Source organism: Ixodes scapularis, unplaced genomic scaffold (genome assembly GCF_016920785.2).
Source record: "Ixodes scapularis isolate PalLabHiFi unplaced genomic scaffold, ASM1692078v2 PGA_scaffold8__174_contigs__length_109621045, whole genome shotgun sequence".
Taxonomy (NCBI): Eukaryota; Metazoa; Arthropoda; class Arachnida; order Ixodida; family Ixodidae; genus Ixodes; species Ixodes scapularis.
The window spans coordinates 70,564,583-70,582,318 of record NW_024609883.1 but is presented as its reverse complement, the minus strand read 5'-3'; the positions used below and the strand labels follow the sequence as shown (position 1 = coordinate 70,582,318).

At 48.4% G+C, this 17,736-nt stretch overlaps 1 pseudogene; it reads right to left on the bottom strand.

Moving 5' to 3' along the window:
• Positions 1 to 17,736, bottom strand: part of LOC121046310 — a 102,411-nt pseudogene that overhangs the window by 32,078 nt on the left and 52,597 nt on the right.

Here is a 17,736-nt window from a genome sequence, read left to right as displayed (position 1 = left end):
AACTATAGGGTATGTTCTTTCCAGTTTGTTTTCCCTGTGGCTAAGTGTGTATCCAACTCAAAGCCTGTGGACTTGATTCTTTGCGTACGTCGTGAGTGCTCAGGGTGTAAGCCCTGAACCTGCAAAGACCTCTGCTGTAGCTGAATTTTCGAAACCATCAGACGACAAAGCAGTGCGAATATTTCTTGGGCGGTACGCGCACTACATACATTTTGTTCGCTATTTTACGAAAATTTCTTTACCGCTCACGTACCTGACGGAGGACAACGTGACAATTCAGTGGTGAAATGAGCAGGAACGAGCGTTCAACGAACTAAAGCAAAGACTTCAGTCGCCCCATATCCTCGGACATTTCGATCAGTCAGCAAAGACGGAAAATAACAGGGACACCAGCACCCCCGAACTCGGAGTGGTGCTCGTCCAGCGAAGAGTGGGAGCAGAGAGGGAGATCGCTTACGCAAGCAGGGTCTTATCCAAGACAGAGCGAAATTACTCAACGACCAACAAGGAGTGTCTTGCCGTCGTCTGGACGATAACAAAGTTCCATCCGTACTTGTACGGGAGCCCATTCTGTGTAGTCACAGACCACCACGCCCTCTGCTGGCTCGTGAACCTGAAGCATTCGTCAGGACGCCTCGTTCGTTGGAGATCTTCGTCTTCAAGAATTCAATCTTACCATTGTGCACTGACCACAAGCACAACGACGCCGTCTGTTTGTCTGGGGCCCCAGTTGAATCTCCTCCCACCGGCAATGAAGACGACGACGACGCTAGTTTCTTTTACGCTGTTAGTGTTACCGGCATGTGAGCACTTCATATAAACTACTGGAACTTCGAGCCGTGATCGACCACCCCGAAAGCGAAGGAAGTTCAGTTCCCCGAGTATTTTCTCAAGATATGTCAAGTTTCGTATTTCGACGAGGTTTGCTCTTCAAAAATAGCTTCGAAACCAGCAGCCCTGCGTTCCGGCTGGTTCTCTCTAGACCAGCCTTCGAGGCAAAAATTTTCAACCTTTCCACTACGACCCAAAGGCTGGACTCTTCGGCTACACTAGGACACTCGCCCGGATTCGGGACAAATAGTACTGACCAAGACTTCCTCCATTTGTACACCACATCGTGTCATGAGTGGCAACGGCGTAAGATGCCACCAACAAAGCCAGCAGTACTCTTACAACGGATATTTGCACTGACTACGCCCTTCCAGCAGCTAGGAATGAAATTGCTCGGGCCCTTCCCACCGTCGACGCGGGGCAACCGCTGGATAATCGTTGCCACAGATTATCTCACACAATATGTGGAGACTAAAGCGCTTCCGTCCGGAACAGCGGTGGAAGTCGCCGAGTTCTTCGTCGAGGCCATCCTCCTTCGTCACCACGCCCCAGAAGTCTTGATTACAGATAAGGGGCGATCTTTCATGGCACAGCTGGCGCAGGAGTTCCTTCGTGTCAGCCACAACAGCCATCGTCAAACCACCGCTTATCATCCACAGACCAACGGGCTTACGGAGCGGCTCAATAAGGTGATCGCTAACATGATCTTCATGAACGTCGACATAGAGCACAAGACATGGCACGAAGTACTGCCGTACGGCACATTTGCTTACACCAGGGCTGTTCAAGATAGCACCGGGTTTACACCGCTTGAGCTGCTGCATGGCAGAAAGGTGACGACCATGCTCGACTCGGTGCTGCCCCATGAGCCAGTGGATGACTGAAGCGACGATGGCCATCTGGTCAGTCAGAGAGCAGAGGAGGAGCCTGCTTGCCCGGCTTTGGATCCACGATCAACAACCGTGCCAACGCTCGCCGATACAACCTTCGGCGCCTTGACGCCCACTTCCGTTCCGGAGACAGAGTGTCGGTAGGGACACCGATTCGTCACAGCGGTCTCAGAAACTCCTCAAGCGATACTTCGGACTCTAAAAGATCACTCGACGCCTCAGAGATCTTAACTACAACGTTTTTCCTGAGGGAAAGCGGACACCTGCAAGGCGCTAGCTACAACCCGAGGTGGTGTACGTCGTCCACCTCGAGCCATATTCCGATCGATAGAGATGCGGACTGACTGAGAACTGTGACTTCTGAATGTTCCGTTCCGTTTTCTTGTATATTATTTTGTGCTGCATCGGCGCGATGCGGGTTTTAAAGGCTGGAGTAATTTCGCGTGCGTGGCCGAATGGCAACGCACGCGAAAGCGAGCAGTACTCCTACAGCGGCCGAATGGCAACGCACCCGACCCGCACGCAGAGGCCTCAGGTTCGAATCCTGAGGGCCGCGCAACATTCATTATTTTGTTGTAATAATAGTTTCTACAAAACCCGAGAAATTCGGAAGCAATTCAGAAAGCTTTCTAAAAAATGCAATGCTTTTTTTCTTCTTCTAAGACTTGGTTTGTTTGATGTATGACCCTGATTTTGATTGCCCCAAAAAACTGTAAAACAGACTTTTTTTTTTTAAGTGTGTCGGCCCAAAACCGTTTCCGTATTTCTTTTTCTTTTTTAGGGGGCGTTTTTTGAATCAGAAGTGGGAACTGTGTTTAGAATAGAAGTGGAAGATATCCTTTTGTTAAAGTTTGAAGGTGGACGTATATTGCCTTATTGCGTCGACCTGTAAGGTTGTCAACGTTCTTACATTGTGTGATGAAGACTGGCGCTTGAACTGTATGGACTTCATCCTTTCTATTGGTGGAGATGACCTTCAGATTGAGGCTATGTAACGGGGGTGGCCACGCTTGCCCGACCTAAGAGCCGCAAACAAAACCACGAAACTTCCAAGAGCCGCGGGGAGGAGGGGGGGGGCGAAAACTTTTGTTCAGCGAAATAAACGAAACTCGAACTACTTTTAATCTACCCGATTCAAAAGCAGTCCAACTGTATATAAGGTACCAGTAGCACGAGACTACCAAACTGCAAGCTCTCTTTCAATTTAAAACGCGTTTCATTTCTTTTTTTGGGGAAGTGTTCGTGTGACCGGGAGGGAGGCGGGTGTGTGCGTTTGTGTGTGTTTGTGTGTGTGTGTGTGTTATTTTTTTTTTTTTTGGGGGGGGGGGGTAGGGAAGGGAGGTGCGAGCCGCACTTTAACACTCGAAGAGCCGCATGCGGCTTGCTAGCCGCAGCTTGGCCACCCTCGGATAGGAAAGTGGACTAAATAAACGAGTTAGCTGAGTTTGAGACGTCGTATTGTCTATTTTCTGTCTTTTCTACGTTTTCATGTCTCTTCTCCACCCAGTCTCAGGTTAATCGAACATGGCTAGTTCGAATAATCGTGAAACCCGTGCGTCAACAAAAGGCGCTCCGCGTGTCTCTAGCCTCAATTCTTCACCAGCGCTCGATCCTGCCACTACGTCGACATTCACACTCGCCTACGACACCTGCTGTTATTCTTATTTTGTTTTGGCCTTAAGTTCGACCCATTAAACGCTTAGTTTTTTCGGCTACTTGCCACCATTTCATTCGTCATTCGTGACAATAGGACGCAACGTGGGAGAAAAAGTAAAAAAATGTGTTTGGATTATTTTTCGCCTAGTCTTTTGGCAAAGTTCATGCAAATAAAATTATTTACTCCTTCTCGTTCTCGTTCTCTCTTTTTCCCTGTTTTTCACGTTGCGCCGCCTTTCGGGACAACGTGTGATACCTGAGTATTCAGGGCCTTCACCGATCGTCTCCGTACGAAAATTGGGAGAGTCGTAAGGGATTTACCCCCTGCTTTCTTATTTAGTTTTCTTTTTACTAATCATTGCGCCCTTTTAAAATCGTACATTAGAGAAACGAGCGCCGGCGTAATGAAAAGGTTCCAAAGATTTTCTGCTAAGCTCGGCGCCACCGCGCCCTCAACGCTCACGAGATTTGTTGGCGGCACGTACATACAATAAATCGAGCGCGTTCATGACACCACCTTGGAATGCTGCCGCAAATTGACCAAACGAGGTGCTTCTTTTTTTTTTTTTTTTGAACGGTGTAAGTTTGTCAGTTGATATTTCTCTCTCTAAACTTCCACCACCTTGCCACACCTCTGCAGTAAATCGAAGCACGACATCAGGGTGTAAGATAGACGGGTGGGGAAACGGCCCATAGAAGCCTACCGCAGCGCCGTGACCGGATTGTGTACTCGTCTGCTTGCGGGTACCCTCGACTTGCGACAGATGGCGCCGCGGCGAGAGGAAAAAAAATCGGAATCGGATTTGCGTGGAACACTATGGGAGAGTGCGCAAAATAAACCGAGAGCACGACAGTCCTCCATTGAAAATCCACGAGAAACCATCTCCGTGAGTTTAGCCGGTCGCCATCGGATCGCCCACCCGGAGTGAGAGTTCGCGGTGCTCCACATAGATGGCGCCACAGAAATAGAGAAAACCGAGGGGGACACAATGCGGTCGCTCATTTGGCTCTCGTTTCCCCACCTGTCTATCTTACACCCTGCACGACACGTTGGTGAAGCTATTTTTGCCAACCATGTAACGACAGGTTTGAAATGTAAATGGGGGCGAATGTGATACGGAAAATCGACGAATTTTGCCCGAAGACTTTTGCATTGCACGTGTCATCAGCACAGGAGCTTACACGTCGCACGCAAATCGAGTGTGCCGTCGGGCGAAGTTCGTCAGTTATTCGTCGCATTATTGGCTCCATGGAGTTCATTCGGCCTTCAGTGTACATCCTGTATATTAAATCCAAAATTCGTCGACGTCCCAGGACATTGCACGTTAGTGACCACTCGCGCTGCACCATCCAGGGGCCCCAATCTGGACACTAGGTGAAAAAGTCGGCGAGAAATCTGGCGACCGTGTGTGGACGACGCAGCACTTGACCTTGGCGCCGGTCAATCAGAGCCGCCGAATTTCTCGCCGTCTTTCTTGCCAAGTATCCAAATAAGGGCCCCAGGAGTGTATCGTACAATCCTTGCCTCTACTCGACTCAGTCTGGATGTGCTTGGAGCTACTATAGTAACCGACAGCTTAAGAGTGCAGAGTAGGGCCAAGGACGCTCACGCTTAATTCTCGCTTCCTGATTGGCTCTTTGGTGGTCTTACCAGCAGAGGCAGCAATCTGACTGACTGCCGAGCGATAATGATATGCTCAAAACTCGCCACACATTGTATTTCTTAAGCTGTCAGCACAGCAGAATGTAGTACTTGGGAGACTCCTGCAATAATTAAGTGCCTCCTGTGGGGTCTCGTACGAGCGCCACCATATCTCACGGCCAGACTTCCCTGTGGCTTTGTAGACATGAACACATTTTATTATTTGTATATTTTTTGTCTCAAACATATCGTCCCGAGATTTTATAAAATACGGTGCTCGGAACGGGTATTCGACTGGTGTGTTTCGCGTTCCACACCGCCCGTGCTTCGAAGGTCGTCACGGGATGTCAGCGAAATACGACACCCGAGGTGGCGTCACGTGCTGTCAAATGTGGCAATCCTGGCGGTTGGTCGTAGAACTTCAGGCAAAAACGACGAGCGAACGATAGTGTCATTGCCGTCGCGGAGTCTCAACTCCTGGCTGCTGAAACTTCCGTAGACTATCCAGCTGAAGAGCGACCTGCAGCAGAACAGGCGTCTGCCACCTCTACCACCGCAGCTGGGACACCGCCAGGATCGCTTCCGGCGACAGCAGAGAATTTCCATGACGTCATCAGGCGGAAATGAAGGAACCACTTTTTTTAAGGAGGTAAACCCACTAGTCGGAAAAGCGTTCCAGCGCATCGTAGCGTAGACAGCTTCTTTTACGTCTAATCACAATTTCAGCTTTGCCATTCAACAACCTCCGTAGCGTTTGGGTCTCCCAAGTGCTCTGCGGACAAGTACACTAAACGGATGTCTTAAAAAATAGTATTAGAAAATCTCTCAGCTCACCGCAACTGAAGAGCTCAGGGTCAGCCCAACACTGCTGGCCCTGGTGACGTCATCTGCCTCGGAAGAAAACGTGGTGGTCAGAATAAGCGTGGTGAGCACGACCACGAAGCCCAGGAGACTGGCCATGGTCCTAGTCATGCGAAAACAGGCTGTAAAGCCGTAGACCACTCGCATGCCCTCGTCCGTGAGCCGATAGAAGTGGTTGCAGAAGCGGTCTACGACGCCGTAAGATCGGACGGTGCTCAGGGTGTCTACGGTCTCGGTGACGTGCTGGAGCAGCCTGGACACGTAGGTGCTCTCGAGGAACCGGAGGCTGTTCGATGCTCGCACGACGATGCGCTGTGAAGAGAGGGGGACTGACATCAGAGACAGTGGAGCTATGGTCACCAAGAGGTTAAGAATGGCAGGGCGTGGGTAATCACGAGCACCTTATCATTGGTCCGCAGTCAATCAGTTAGTAACATCGGCTGATAAAGACGCTAAAAAAACAAATCACTAAGCAAAAAAAAAAGAAGACACGAACAAAATAACTTACTTTTTACGTTTTTTTAGCTATCAGTCAGCCAACAAGGTAAAAAGAAGGGCGTAAGTGCAGATTGAATCATATTAACGCAGTTTAGATTCATGTCCTCAAGTTGGCAAGATTGCGCAATACGATTCTCGGCGAGGCGCTACGCCTGCAGTTTGGCCCATTTCCCACCACATTTAACGGAAATTCAGCAATTGAAATGAAAAATTAACGATTGACTGTTTTTTTCCGGTTGGTGTCGAAGACACAGTTTATTTTTAAAATTGGCGAAAGGTTTCATTGGGAGATGGTTTGTACTGAGAATCTTTCATAAAAAAGGTCCCCCCCCCCCCCCCCCCCCCCCTCAGATGAATATGAAACAATATAAACAAAACAACCCAAACCATCCTCACTTTGCTTTTCTGCCGGGAGTAGGTAAATAAGACTTCTTCCGGTGATTGTTTGTTTTCGACATTATTAGACGAATGAATGTAAAATAAAGCGAATAAATATGCACTGCGCGGCACAACATAAACAAGAAAAGACGTTGTTTTTTTTCACTTTTACTCAAACAATATATTAACAGACTCAGACGTTTACCCCTTAATGCTGCACCGAAGATACATTTTTCACAGCACTAGAAGTTTTTCTGTTAACGTCTCAATGCTGTGAGAAAAAAAAGAAACACAAAAAAAAAAACTACCGATCGCTTGTTCTGGCTAACAATGTTGAACAGTTTACATGCGCTAGTGTTTTTCTTGACTTGTAAGGCTTCATTAACTTTACGAGTGCTTCCGGTTTTATTAAAACTTTGTGATATTGTCACTAAGGGCAATGATCAGGCGTCAAACAGAGAAACAAAATGTTTGGGCGAACTTGCGACCAAAACAAAATTAAACAAGGTTAGCGCGGCAAGCGTCGATGTTCGGCGGAACAGCAGGATCGAGCGCTGGGGCGAGACTGACTCCGGCTTGCCCCGCGGAGTCCCTTATGTACACGCGTGGGCTCCTAAAACAATCAGCGTAAAATGTTCAGCTCGCAGAACATTCGGTCCTCTAACAAGCAACAGGGTTCTTGGCGATGGCCCAGACAACAGCGAGGCGTTCCTTTTTCCGTCGTAGAGTAATTACCCTCCGCCTTGGACAGTGTCCGGCTCGCATAGGCAATTACCCGCTTCGTTCCCTCCTGTATTTGAACCACCACCGCGCCAAGCGCCGTATTACTCGCGTAGGTGTGAATTTCTGTTTGTGCATGCTAGTCCAAATGGCAAAAGAAAAGAGGTGTTTGAAGTCTTCGTTTAGGCTTGTCGAACACCAGCTAGTGCTCTTCTGTCCACTGAAACTTGGCGGCGTCTTTTGTATATTATGTCAGTGGAGCAGAAAGCTTCGCAAGATCAAGAACGAAGCGCCTGTAGTAGGCAAAGAGGCCTAAAAATCTCTTACGGCCTTTTTTTTTTTTTTTTTTTGACGGCGGGAAAAATGCGGCTATGGTTCTCGTCTACTCAGTGTTAGGACGAGCATCGTTGCTGCTCACGACGTGTACTAGGAACCTGAGCTCACCATGAGCGAACCGAAATTTCGTTGGTTTGAGAGTTAGTCCGGTGGACCTGATGGCTCGAAGTACGGCGCGGAGTCGTCGTAAGTGCTCGTCGAAGTTGCCGGCGAACATCACAACGTCGTCGATGTAGACGAGGCAGCTCTGCCATTTTAAGCCTGCTAGCACGGTGTCCATGGCACGCTGGAAGGTCGCCTTGTGCTGCGTATACTCTGAAGGGCATCACTTTAAATTCGTCCAGTCTGTCGGGTGTGAGGAAGGCAGTTTTCTTCGTGTAACGTTCGTCAACCTCAATCTGACAGTAGCCATTCTTCAAGTACCGTACAGCAACCAAAAGTATCGGGAGTCGCGCAGACGGTCTAGGGTATCGTCGATACAGTGAAGCGGGTGTCTTTCTTTGTCATAGTAATGAGTCGAGGATAGCTCCACACAGAATCTCAGGGTTCCGTCCTTCCACTTTACGAGCACGACTGGTGAAGCCTATGGACTACAAGACGGCTTGATGATGTCATCGTCGAGTATTTCCTGAACCTGTTCTTGGAAGAATTACGTCTCTTTTAACTAGACACGGTACGGTGACTGGCGGACTGTGTGCACGTCGCCGTCGGTAATCATGCGATGCTTCGCCACTGGTGTTTGGCGAACTTTCGACGACCTGGCAAAACAGTCACTGTAATAATCAAGGAGATCAACCAGTTGTCGGCGCTTTGGAGCTGGGAGCTCGGAGTCGATGTCGATCTTCGGAGGCGACGTGATTTGTGCTGTGACGACGAGGCGCCGGAAGCTCCTCTACGTGGCCTACGGTGGTACCCTTAGTTAGGTGCTGCGCGGCTTCCCTCGAAATTTCGTCACAAGAAGAGTTGCGCGTACTTCTTGGAGATCCGTTACGCCTCGTGCGACGCCAATTTCTTTTTCAAGGAGTAGTTGGGCGGTGCCTTCCAGTAGAGCTTGACCGCACATGGCTGCGTCAGTTACGACGGTTACTAAAACACTCGACCGCGGCGGCAGGTTCACATGGACGACAATAACTCGGATCGCGGGTGACGTCATGTTGGTCTCCATCGGCGTAAGAACAGGCTTTCGCAGCGTCAACTGGTCTGCACCGAGGCTGATGACTGCGCCATACTCGCAGAGAAACTGCATTCCGAGGATAACGTCTCTCGCACAGACTGGCCGAACTACGAACTTCGCAGGGCACGTTGCAGCATGGATCTCGGCCAATTGGTGTGATGAGGTGCTCTCCGGCGGTTTGTATTTGAACTCCATCCCACGGCGTCGTCACTTTGCAAAGACGGCGAGAAAGCTTCGCACTTGAGACTGAGTTGTCTGCTCCGGTGTCCACGAGTGCCGATGCGTCGAGGCCTAAGATAATAATGTGTAGGCTGTTGGGCACCGTTGAAGAAGCGTCGTTGCGATGCGTGGCCTCGGGAGAGTAGGAGCGCTCCGTTGTTCTTGGAAGCTCTTTACTTCGGTCGTCTTCTGCTACGCCACCTTCTGGCGTTGCCGTATGCAGTTTTCCCAGACGAGATAGAAGGAAGGGGGGAGAGGTCAGGCTCTCCCGTTGAGAGGGGCGGAAGGACGAAAGCGCACGTCGAGGCGAAGGCGATCGGGAGCCTCGTGGTAGAGTCTGCACCGGGAACAGGGGTCGTCGGAGGTACTACTCGATGTCCCTTGATCGCTCCCCAAGGCGGGGTCGTGGTTCACTCGGCGCAAAAACTCGCGGTCCCATTTGTCGGTATGGGCACCTCCGGTATTCGTGGTCGGCCTCGCCGCAGTGATAACAGAGCGGTCGTCGATCGGCCGTATGCCACACATCCATCTTCCTAGACGCCATTTCGTGCGGACGAGCTGGGGCTACCCCTCACGACGTCGGAAAGGCTGCGGCGCTGGTAGGTCTCGTCGAGGCGGCGTAGAATACTGCCAGGCAGCTTGCGGCGGTTATTGAGCCACACCGGCGTAGGTCAAAATGGGCTCTTCAGGTGCTGTTACACTGGCAGGAGCCTCCGGTTGAAATGCCCGCTGAACTTCCTCGCGGACAACTTCGACAGAGCAGGCAAAAACTTTCCGAGCTCTTCCCGGGTGACGTCGCGAATGATCTTGCCAATGTCTGGAATTCTGAGTCCAAGATAGCCGCTTAAAGGCCCGAGGGCAGCGACGCCGTGTAGTCTCTGGAAGTGACCGGCTCGGGCTTTCAGGGCGCGCTCGATATTCGTGACCTCGGTGACGAAACCTTCGACTGTTGTCGGAGGGCTGCGTACAGGGCCGTCGAAGATATTGTCCTTCACGATCGCATGAGGATTCTTAGCTTCTTCTCCTCTGTAGTCTGAGGGTTGGCGCGGGCGCTCAGGCGCAGAACATCCTCCACGAAGCCGTTGAAGCTCACGCTAAGGTCCTGGCTGCTGGTTCGAAGTACGTCTTCACATCTCTCTTGGCGGTGTTTGTTGACAAACAGCCCCTTCAGCTCGCTCTTGGAAACGTCCCACAATGTCAAAGAGGACTCACAATTTCCGTACCAGTGCATGGCAGTCCCCTCAAGCAAATATTAAACGTTGTGTAGGCGCTGCCCGTCGGTCGAGTCAGTGTAGCGGGCAACGCACTTGTACTGATCTATCCAGACTTTGACGTCTTCTTATTGTTCGCCGTGGAACGGCGAATAATAAGAAGACTTCAAAGTCTGTGGTGGACGGTCAGGTAAACGATGGTCTGTGGTGGACGGGCAGGTAAACGATGGATCGTTTACCTGCCCGTCCTACCCCAAAGCCTTTGTGGTGGGGCGGGCAGGTAAACGATGGTAGAAGCGGCAGCGGTCCGCGACTGCTTGGCCATCGTCTTATTCTTCGGCTTGGGCTCGTCCAGCAGCAACAAAATTCAGAAGGCTGCCCTTGGGTGCGGCGGTTGGCCTGAGTTGCAGGTTTTTCAAAGAGCTTTTTTCTAGCTGGGCTTGGAATCCAACTTAGTTGACGGGTTCGCGGGGACAAATGAGGAACCTTAAGCGTAAAGTGCTCCCTGCTCCTCACCTAGAATGTGATAAATGACAAATGATAAGGCGGCGAGTAACTGGAGGAACAAATCATTTAATGGGGCGAACCTGCGCCCAAAACAAAATAGTAGAAAGTTAGCGTCGCAGGCGTGGCTGTCGGCGGAGCAGCAGGATCGATCGCTGGGGCGAAACTGACTCCGGCTGGCAGCTCGGAGCCCCTTATATACACGAGTGGGCTCCTGGAACAATCGGCGTAGAATGCTTGCTGCGCAGAACATTCGGTCCTTGAACAGGCAAAAGGGTTCTCGAATTAACCAGAACGCGACATTCACAGAAATAGCAAAAAGGTACATCGGCCCCCAGGCATCAAACCTCGGACCCTTTGCATGGGAGTCAAGCACCGTTGAAGCACGATAACCATGCATGCTGTCACGGGCGTACTTGCTCAGAGATGCGCGTGGCAATATCGAAATTACCTACACTGTTTGCGAAAAGAGGGTCTTGCTATTGAACGCTTCAACCATACTGGCACGTGATATTTAATGTTGACAGTCGTCACAAAATTGCGTTAACGTATCTGACCGAAGATGAAAGAAATAATTCCTGTCGTCTTGCTTCCTAAAGCAGTTCACAACAGAGGAGAACGATGCCACCGCAATGACCACTTAACACCTCATCTACCATCGAGAATGTCGCCAGAATTTTCCAACCCGTGATTTCCGCTCGGCTCTAAGCACCAAATTGATGGCACGTACGGGACGCTGGTGTGTTAACCAATGCAAGGTGACGCCGAGACGGATGAATAGCCGCAACAGCTTTGTTGAACAGTGGTTAAAAAACAAACAAAAAAACGTAAATAATTCTTAACGTGCCTTTCAATTGCTCTAGGCTTACCATTCCCAACCCGAGTAAGATGGCGGCGACGAACCCCACGGCCAGAATCAGCGGCACCTGGCTGCCGATGACAAACAACCGTGCTAGCATGAGCAGGGTGTTCTGGATGCTTTGTTTTCCGGTCAGGTACAGTCGGGTGTCGATAGCCTCGACGTCGACCGTGAAGCGGTTCAGCAGCCTTCCACGCGGATGGGCGTCAAAGAAGGACACCGGACTGTTGAGCACGTGGCTCAGCATGGATTGGTGCAGGCTGAGGGACAACTAACGGCAGCCGATGGCCAGCAGCGCACCTCCAGTGATCCGGAATAGCCCTGAAGAAAAAGTAATTCCACGTTGACAGTGTGGTTGACCTCCGAAATGTTCACGACCGATATTTTGTATTTAGTTAAATATGTATAAGTGTGTATTTCACCACTTATAATATGCGAGGAAAATATGAGAGCGAAAGAAATAGAGGAAAGCACAAGAAATGTGCAATTAGTAGTTCTTGGGAAGCACGGTGATGTGATTGGCCTAAGCCATTTTGGCGCACGTTTCGGAGCAACCAAAATAGTGTTTTGGAGCAGCAATCGCGGCCTTTGGAGCAACCAAAACAGTGTTTTGGAGCAGCAAAGGTGTCGTTTGCAGCAGCCAAGACAGTGTTTCGGAGCAGCAAAAGTGGATTTTGGAGATATGCTTAGGAAAATAAAAATATTCGTTTTAAGTGCTGTACAAACGAGGGACACTTTGTGTTGTGTTGTGTTCCGATGTGACGTGTTGTGACGGAACTCGCTGCTTCTGTTTTTACTGGTCAGACATCCCACAAGTGTACAGCGCCACATAACACACGCCTGCTCAATTACAGTACTCAGTTTAGTTTCGGTTTTGAAAAGCGACCTAAATTGGTCCTTTAACGCAGGCTTGGCGCCGATTATCCATATTTTGGCGAAATGTAGCAGGATGTAGCAGGGTTAGCCCCTTGGCGCAGTTTAGCACAATTGGCGCAGCAATCACATCACCGGAAGCACGTCTATAGACATTTTCAAAACAAAGTGTGTTTCATTTTATTGTACAAACTGTGGTTACGTGGTAAATACCGTTCAACCACCTCTTTTGTTTTGTTGTGAGATGTGAACGTACCGAGATTCGAGTTCAAAAGTTGTTTAAAATAGTTGTAAGGTTTGAACTCGCAGTTTGTAGTTTTATAAGATTGAAGTCCGAGTTTAGTGGGCTCACATTTTCTTGAGGATGAATATAAACACATTTTAGGCTTTCTATTTTTTCTTGAGGTATCAAGCTCAAAATATTTATATTTCTTAAATTTCTTTCACATTCAAGAACACCAAGTTTCAAGTCTTTAAACCTCTCAGAAGTCCGATTTCTACATTTACAACCTGCACAGGTTTCAAGAAAAAGCTGCCTAAGTCATTGCGGCCATCAGCATATGTCCATAGCATGCATCTCTGTGGTACTTATAAGTCTAATACGTGCATCTCAATGGTCAGTCTTTTTTGTGCATCTCTATGGAACTTTAGGATAGCAATAATAATTTGATCCCTTGATCGCTTGACGATGACATATCGTTGCCAGCAGTGTTTTAGCGTACTCGCCACTGATTCTTAGCAATCTAGGGGCTGAGAAAATATAAAGTAGCTTATGACTAAGAGATGTTTGGAAAACAATGTATAGTAGAATTAATTTATGTTGAAATTGTTTTATGGTTAGAAGATAGTGGATCTTTAGAACTCCTTAGGTTTATTTGCACAAAGTTTAACAAAATACTTTTTAAATATTAAAAATATTGAATTTTGTATTTGAGCGAGTTAGACAGTCTAAAAATGGCCAAAGGTTTAACGTAATAAGTTTAAAAGGTTGTGCAGTTTCTCAACGTCTTATGGTCGAGAGTTGGAGACGTTTCGAATCTTTAGAATCCTATTGTTCGACCTTTTAACTTCAAGTTAAAAAAAAAAAGGCGTTTACATATCTGCAATGCAAAATTAGAGGGCTAGCTCTGTACTTATTTTGACTTTGAAATTTACCATGGTAAACAATTTGAGAAAAAAAGACAGATATATGTACAAATATAGATCACTCTCTTCACATAGAGGTTCTGCCCCTGCTCCTCTTCCGCGTTCTCTTCCTCCTTGGAACCCTCCTCCTCCGTGCCCTTTCCTCCTACTCCTAAGTACCGAGCTCCCCTCCCCCTCCTCCATACCCTCCCCTCCTTTCCCGTTCCCTCCCTATCTCCTCCTCCGTACCCTCCCCTCCTCCTCCTCCATACCCTCCGCTGCTCCCACAATTTACGCGCTAAATTTAGTTCGAAAATTGACACCACATGTCCTCAACACCAATTCAGTTCCCCCGCTATGTTTAGCGGGAAAAATGCCGTCACATAACTTCTCACGCCACTTATGAACAAATTTAGTTTCTTCGCTAGATCCAGCGGGGAAATTGGTGCCACGTGATCTCAACACTAATACAGTTTCCCCACTAAATTCAGCGGGGAAAATGACGTCACATGACTTCGTGGCACGTCAGCAATGAACACATACAGTTTCTCAGCTTGATTTAGTGGGAATATTGATATCAAGTTACCTCAACACCAATTCAATTCCCCTCCTTATTTAGCGGCGCGGTTATAGGGAGGCTCTAGTGAGGGTGGGTGCAACTCAAAACCTAGAGAGCGTTTGCAATTCAATGGCGGCGCCTGAGAGAGAGGATTCGGGAAAGGATATGCGCCAATGTTGCCTACACGAGAGCAGACGCCGGCTTTGTTGCAACTCCGTTGCTCCATGTTTGTGAGGGTAAAAGCGCTAAAAACAACGGACAAGTAAAAGAAACGTACAACACAGAGCGCTACTTGAACTGAAGTTTATTCTCAGGAAACACACATATATATACACCGTGAAATCGCGACATGTACTTCAGAAATGCGACATCACCCAATCAGTGTTCGTCTGTTCGCTATCTATACTTTAAGAAAGATTTCAAAAACGCACCTCAGCGCCAAACAGGGCTATAAATGGAGCGCTGACAGACGTTCCTTCAACGCACTCAGATATCTATAGCCCTGTTTGGCGCTGAGGTGGCGTTTTTGAAATCTTTTTTAAAGTAGATAGCGAACAGACGAACACTGATTGGGTGATGTCGCATTTCTGAAGTACATGTCGCGATTTCACGGTGTATATATATGTGTGTTTCCTGAGAATAAACTTCAGTTGCAAGTAGCGCTCTGTGTTGTACGTTTCATTTACTTGTCCGTTGTTTTTAGCGCTTTTACCCTCACAAACATGGATCACCAACTAGCCCAAGTGCATACGCTTCTACCGTTGCTCCATGCGCCTTTCCTCCTCTCGCCTCCCACTGCAAGCAACGAACGCCTTGGCGCAGCCTCTCTCGCTTCCTTCTCGCTCCTGGAATCGCAAACGTCGAGAGGAGAAAGCAGGGTTGCCAGACAAGCAGCAACGTCCAAGATGGCAGAATTTACCATTTTTCGCGTTAAAAAACACTTAACCTATCACAACAAAACTGGTGGACATGGAAAAGTAATCATTTATACCTTGTGTAAATTATTCAAGCACCTTAATGGGCTCTTATGACCTCAGTTAGGATATAAAACGACCCTTTGCCCCATAGACTCGCAGCAAAATTTAGCACTTAAATGGCGTACATGTCCCGTGATCCCCGATCTAGCGGTTACACCCACCCTCACTTGAGCCTCCCTACGCGGTTACGCCAACGATGACGGCGACGCCGCGAAACACGGGAAAGAGCGCATAAGAGCTGCGCTCAAAGACGTTCGCGGCCCCACTTGTTTTATACCGTTCAGGATCTTACCATCGCACATGCATAAGACTACCAGGCCCCTGACCCAGAAAGGATCCTGTGGATCGCTGGTGGACATTGGAGAGCTGGCGTCGGTCCACTGCTTGATCCACAGTTGCTGCCACGCGAGGACTGCCGCACTGGCCACGAAGAAGGTGACCGCCAGGGGCATCCAGATACCCGAAAGCCTCAATAGGGACCACGAAACTTCTAATGAACCCTGCAAGCGAAGTGATTGTCATATGGTATCTTTCGTCGCTTGGTACTTACTAGGAACCGCAAATTTTTTTTCAAGAAGCTTCCGCGTTAAACGTCGTATTTGCAGGTTGTTATAAACGTCAAGAGTGTTAGCCGCCGCCTATAATGATGGCCTCTTACTGAGGTATGTCGAAGGTTTGGAGATATTTCAAAAATATTGTCAAGAAAAGTCAAGGCAAGCCTATCCTTTCCAGACACAAAACAATAATAAGCGAAAATGCAAGAAATTTTAAATGTATCCCATAGTTGCTTGCAATATGAAAAAGAGTACTTCTGCACCTCAAACGGACGTGTCATTTTAACGTGGTAATCGCTTTTGACATATTCTGCCTTACCCTTCACAAACCATCTCAATGTCTGGCTTCCATGATTAATGTCGTACTAGTCCTTATAGAGCTAGTCTCACCATAAAGGAGGACGTTCGTTCATCTTGAGTCATCCTCCCACTTGAAATCTCTTGTTGCGACGTGGGCTTATCCATGCTAAATCGGAGGGAAGGATACCCATAAAATTATGTTGGAATACTTTAGTTTGGTAAGACATTCTAATCAATTGGCAAAGAAATATTAAAAGCAAATGACATCAACTGAAAGACGCATGAACCATGCAAGCTCCGCGATACGAACATTAATAGAGGGTGGTTTGTTGGGAATCGTGCGGACACTGACGACGCAAAGAAAAGGGTGATATATCTTCATTCTGTGCGGTCTTTATAAATTTGTTTTCTGTCAAGTAGAAAGAAGGATTGTGCACCCACCTTCATTCCCCTTACTCTCTAAGAAGACCAAGGTGTGGCTAACTGTTTGCCATCTCAGTGAAGCATAGGGAGAAAAAGAACTTATTTTGTTCCACTGTTTAGCCCTATTTTGCTTCCGATTACCCGTTGCATCATGAAATCAACTGTAGAAAAGCATTAGCTGCAGCAATGTATCATCATCTAATGAAGCTAGAGTTTAAAATGAAAACGAATCCTCCTGGCCTGGCATATGTTTATGCTTCTGGCTTCGTGGTTCGTCGTACGGCATTCTTATCGGCGAATACCGCCATCTCATAGGCCACAGAGCGATAATAAAGTGTTCTGGGCTCTTCATGCCTTTTGTTTCGTAAGCTGTCTGCGACTATAGTTGTATATTTCTGAACTATGTTCGTACTTCAGTGCACGCAAAAATATTACGCACCTTCCAGGATCGCCTGACAGTGATCTCTTGGGAGACACGCCCAGCCGAAGTGTTTCTGGGGCTCGTTCGTCTTGGATTAGATCGGTAATGCTTTGATGCGTAATCACCGTTTTGCCGTCCATCAACAGTAGCTTATCCATGTTCTTGAGTATGTTGCCCTGGTTGCTTACCAGGATTCGAGTCTGTAACGTATGGTCGCATCAAAGTAATTGTAATTCTGTTGCGCGTATGTTTATACAGTGGAAAGCTATTCAGCCACAATGGGCGTCGAGCACCTCCTTTGTGTAGATGCAAAACGTGGCCAGCGCGCTACCACTGCTAGCCCGGGGTCTCCAACGTGTATCGCTCAGTAGTGATACTTGATCACACGCCAGCACGATGCTCGTCGAGCAAGCAGGGGTAGGGAATGAACCCAGGGGACTTGGGTCCTGTAGCGTGAGCTTTCGCTAAGGATACTCCGAGCTGTTGTGCGTTAACACACTCGCGGCCATTGATCCCCCTGGTCGCAAAATCAATTGTCACGGGTTTTGAGTTCTTTCCGCTTAATTTATTTTAGCGCGCAGCTCTTAGGCACCCGTTTCCGGCTTGAGCGGCGTCGGCGTAACCACGCGGTGCATTATGGGTAAATTTTTCCCGCTAAGCTTAGCGGAAAATTTTCAAAGCTAAATCTAGAGGAAAACATTTTCCCACTAAATTTAGCGGAAAAA